Source organism: Pinus tabuliformis, chromosome 3_2 (genome assembly GCF_031772625.1).
Source record: "Pinus tabuliformis cultivar Carrire ecotype Pingquan chromosome 3_2, CPIR1, whole genome shotgun sequence".
Lineage (NCBI taxonomy): Eukaryota > Viridiplantae > Streptophyta > Pinopsida > Pinales > Pinaceae > Pinus > Pinus tabuliformis.
In genome coordinates, this window is record NC_142302.1 from 40,340,862 (window position 1) to 40,346,417 (window position 5,556).

Consider the following 5,556-nt stretch of genomic DNA (forward strand, 5'->3'; position numbering starts at 1 on the left):
TTGATTTTGAGTCTAAGAAGATGGTGGAGTTCTGTGAAAAATACCATACTACGTTGGGGAATTCTACCTCTTATTACCCACAAGGGAATGGGCTGGCTGAATCCTCTAACAAATCTCTTATCAACATCATTAAGAAAGTTTTGGAGGTCAATAAAAAGAACTAGCACAAAAAGATCATTAATGCTTTATGGACAGACAGAGTTAGTACTAAAAAATCCATAGGCATGTCTCATTTTCAGTTGGTGTACAGGGTTGATACTATTTTTTCTTCATCCCTTGTTGTTCCCATCATGAAACTTCTGGAGGAAGTGAGTAGCAAACCAAATGATGTGCAATGGAGGATAAGTCAAATGATCCATTTACATCAAACTAGGGAATAAGTATTTCATAATACTTCCAAACTTCATGAAAGGATTAAAAAGATTTATGATCGCAAGACTAAATAAGACAACTTCAACACGGGTGATGTGGTTCTTCATTGGGATGCACGGAATGAAGAGAAGGGAAAACACGACAAATTTGAAAACCTATGGAAGGGACCCTACAGAATCTCAGCCTTCAGGGGGAAGAATGCTTATGTGTTGGAAGAGATGGATGGCCAAAGTTATTCAGGAGGAGCAATCAATGGTAGGCTTCTCAAGCACCAGTTTACATTTCATGTTAGAGTTTGCAGTGGTTATTTTAGAAGTTTGAAGCCTGAGGAGAAGGCCATAAGACTTCTTGATCAGCTGCTAGTTTAAAGTTTCTATTTTCTTTGTTTATGGTTTCTAAAAGTCACTCAGTCAGTTTTCATATTCAAGTTAGGTTTTTCATTTTGACTCCATGCCCAATGAATAAGGCTACTAGGTCTACGGTGTTCTTGACACCTCCTATGGAGCTGCCATCCCCAGCTGGAGCCAATGTTAGTGTCAGTCAGTTTTTCCTTCCACTAGTGATCAAATGTTCTCTTTCAGAATGTCCATTAGGGTTTAAGGTCAAGTTTTTGTCATTTCACTAGGTCTTCCATGCAAAAACTTTGGTCACTGGTTAGTGTGTCTAGGATTATTTCCACTCCTTCAAGATTTCCATGTCCAGTCACTGCCATCACTCAGTTGGATGTGTTATCATTGAACATATCATCATCATCACTTCAGTCAGGTCACCATGGTCTTCATTCTGCTCAGTACCTCCATTAGGTCATTAGGGTTTCACAATCACCAAATTCTCATTTCATGCATAAAAATCTGGCAAAGGAGGAGTGGTAATAAGAAAATTTCTTTAATAAATTTGGTATCAAGTGTAATTTTATGTTTTCATATGTAATAACTACTTCAAGGTTATAAGTTTCAAAGGCTGTAGTTCAATGTCTAAAAAAAGGTTCAATGTTTCAAAAAGGTTCAATATCTCAAAAAGGCCATAAAGTGACCAAGTTTCAAATATCAGAGATCATAAAGTGTCAAGGGTCCCAATTTGAGTTTAAAAGAATAAGAGGAGTTACTTTCTAACTCATTTTCACTTTCAAATTTCCAAGCATATCTCAGTTATTATCATGCAGGAGGAAAACTTGGTGAAAATTGAGGGTTTTTGTTGTATTCCTAGTGAAATGCGACCCTTTTGAGAAAATGCAACCCTTCTATGAAAAAATGCGACCCTTTTGTGCAAAAATGCAACCTTTCTCAAGTGAATTGTGACCCTTTTGGAGTGGAGCGTGACCCATCTGCCCAGAAGTGTGACTCCTTTAAGGAAGTGAAACCTTTCTAAGCCAGATCGACCCACAAGATTTTTCTTCTTATTTTTAAGGAGATTTTCGACTTCTTCAAATCCCCAAATATCATTCAAGGACTCTTAAAGCTTCTGCAAACAGTAAGTGGGCATCTACACCATCCTTTCAAAGATTTTTCTCAATGTGAATTGATTGTTTCTCAGGGTTTCTCTCCAGCAAATTCTTGATGAATAAACCTAGCTTCTACTAATTTGCCATTGTCATCTATCATCCAGAAAACCCTAAATTTAAATCTCCTATCATTCCACTACTCATTTGCCATTGAATTCATAAAACCCTAGCCTCCCACTACATTTTCATCTTGAAAAAACTTTCGCTTCAGTTTTATCAACATCATCTGACTATTGTTTTACCATTCAACAAATTTAATGGAGAGTGAATAAGAGAGTGAAAATAAAGTGCACGAGGGAGGACATCATTCAAGTTTTGAGCCATCCAACCTGAGAGAAATCAATGCTTCTCCATTTGCCCAGAAATGTTTCAGAAATGTTGGTTGTATGAAGTTTTGTGAGCAGGTTGTAGAGTTTGGTTCCCATGTCCCTTTGACAAGCATCTTTGCCCAAAATTTCAACATAGATAAAGTTGTCATAGCAGGTATTGAGTTCAGTATCTTAGCAGGTATTATTTCTTCAGCCACAGGTATTCCAAATCATGGTGACACCTAGTTCAAAGGCATGGAATTATCCCTTGATGATTATAAGATGTTCCTAAAACCTAATGTCAGAGAGACCTGTGAACATGTTTTTCCTTTTAGACATCTTCTTAACAATTATGCCCCTTTAATGAAGCTTATCATGAAGTATTTTACATGTGAAGGTAGATTCTCTAGATTATACAGGTATCATGTTAGGTTACTTATGCATTTCACCTCTACAAGAACACTTAATTTGTGCAATTTTTTGTCTAAGAGTGTGGTGAAGATGATTGAAAAAATTCACACCAGGGGACAGCCTCATATCACAAATTTGTTTCACCATAGCCTGATCAATATTGTGGTTATGCATCAGCTCTCAGTCAAGCAAATCACTTGGGAAACCTTTTTGGATAAATTAAAGATTTCTCATGTCATTAGTCCCATTGTTTCTCCTAGCAAAAGAACATCATCAGGGCCTAGGTTCACAAGGTCTATGAAGCATGGTTCAACAAGCAAGCAGGCAAAGGTTTCAGAGGCACTTAGACCTAAGGTAACCAAGACATATCAAAGAGGGAACAGGCTTGTGTTTTCTCCACAGATTGTGGAAGGGGCCAAGCCTTCTACATCAACACAACAGGGATTACATTTGCAGGATGAGGAGGCTATCCATCATGACATACAGATAGTGGACTTGGAATCCCAAGATGATCATCAAAACCAAAAACTAGTTCATTCTCAGATCACAGAGCTTTTGGACAATGTGGCAAGAGCCAAATTTGTCATTTCCTTCCTTGAGCAAGAAAATGAGCAGTTGAAGGCAAAGCAGCTGCTTCTAGAAAAGGATTTGTTTAAAACTAGTATGCAAGAGTCCAAAGGTAAAGCAGTGTTGGGGAATGATGAGCAAGATGAACAAGAGAGGCAGGTTGGGAGGAAGAGGCCTAGGACAAAGGGTCTCAAAGGAAAATTGCAGAAGGAAAAAGACCAAAACCTACTGAATGAGGATTTGAGTCTTGAAGACAGAATAGCTATGGAGATCAATGAAGACAAGGAATATTGGCTCAACAAAGTAAATGATCATCTGGAGAAGCTTCTTGACAGAGATAACAGGGACAATTATATGCTGAGGCACATGGCCCATCACTATCAAACAAGGAATCAAATTGCACAAATCAGAATCAAGAAACTGAAAACAAAACTGAAAGAGGTCCAGGACAAGCAAAGGGAATCAAGAAAAAGGGGTAAGAGAGTGAAATTGGTGGCTAAAACATCCAAGAATGTTTATCCTATCTTCCATAACAGCCAAGGAACAAATTTTGAAAGTTTTGGAGAAATTTGGAATTTTTTGAAATTTTGTAGGAAAAGGCACAAAAACGCCATGCTGAGGTGCGACCCTTTTTCCCTGGACATCCAAATGAGGTTTTTTCTACATGGATGGATGCATTATGATGAGAACATGCCAAATCTAATCCTAGTTTTGCATGAAGGATTCCCATTTTGATCAGAAACTCAAAAAACCTCACCTTTTTCACCTCTCTGCCACTAAAACTAGATTGGTGCGGTGCTTTTGAGTCAAGATTGAAGAATGAGTTTTTGGAGGCCTTCCCATGGGTCAGTTTCCAAACTTCAAGATGATCTAGAAACTAGACAGAAAAATCTAGTTTACTGTTCTTTCAGATTTCTATTTTGACTTGGGGAAGATACCTAAAAATGGCTTCAAACAAGCGTGACCCTTCTACAAAATTTCTTGTTTTGGTGCATGTTGGTGTGACCTTTTTGCTAACTGGCGGGACCCATCATTTTTCTGGTGCGACCCATTTGGTATGGTAACCTTTTGAGTATTGAATCATGGAAAATTTGAGATTTTATGATCTATTAATGTTAATTTCGGTTTCTTAGTTGGTTTTTGCCTCACTTTATGAGGAAAATTGTAATTAATGAGGAGATATGTTGTTGGGTCCCTATAATACTAGTGATTACCCCATTACTATTGTAGTTATACCCCTTATTTATATTTTTGTGCCCCCATTGCCCCCATATTGTTATTAATGTGCCCATAGAATCCCTCTATTGTTATTTTTGTGGCTTTATATTATTATTGTTAGGTCGGCTGGATTATATTGTGACTCCTTAGACTCCTATATATAGAAAGGAGGTTTTGTCATTTGTATCATCCAAGAATTGTTCATTTATGTAATGTAAAGGAGGTTTCCCCCTCGAAGAGGCTGAATTCTAAGGCGTTGATCTATCTTTTCTATCTTTTCTTGAGCTGGTTTCATAACATTTGGTATCGGAGCTTTGGATTCTAGGGTTTCGCTGCTCCAAACAGGTCATTGTGGCATTTTCGCTATAACGTTTTTTTTGTGACGTTTCAGAAGTCGCAAAAAAAACCCATTTGAGAAGAAATCGCGCTGAACCTTGGGTCCGAATTTCAGAGCTTTTTGCGCGATATTGTCGGAGATATGATCTGAGGAATTTGGTCTTTTTGCAGACTCCTGAATTACACTCAAAACAGGTGACCCGGGGAAAATCGTCATAACTTTCTTTTTGAGCATCGGATTGAAATTTCGTAAGATGGTACAGAAAGAGGACGGACTGTAGTTTCCTTCTATATATTTTTTAGAGTCAAAGGTTGAAACAGTGACACGTGGCACTTCATACAAGTTCGCTCTACTGAACTAGTCTATAATTAGGTCACTGCGGGAGATTGTGCATAACTCTTTCTTGGAGAATCCAATTTGGATCAGACTAGTGGCATTGGAAAGAGGACATAGAAGGCTACTACAGGTCACAATTTCATAACTGGATGATTCGAAATTACAGAGATACATTAGATTCAATATCAGGCTTCTACAAAGTAAAAAAAGGTGTGTAGTTTTTTTTTTTTTTTTTTTTTAATTTTTGCATAAGCTTGGTTTGAAAGAATTCAAAGGGCATAGTAAAGCATTATTATCGGTAACTGATTCCCCGAGGAAAGAAAATGCAAACACCTAGTAAGGAACTTGAAAGCTCTAGCATGACTCATGAAGAAGAGGAAGAAATGCTACATGATATATCAAAATTACAAGAACAAGTGCAACAAATGTCACGCTCACAAAAGCTAACAGATGCTAAGATAAATGGCGTGGAATCTAAGATAAAGGGCATGGAAGCTAAGATGGAT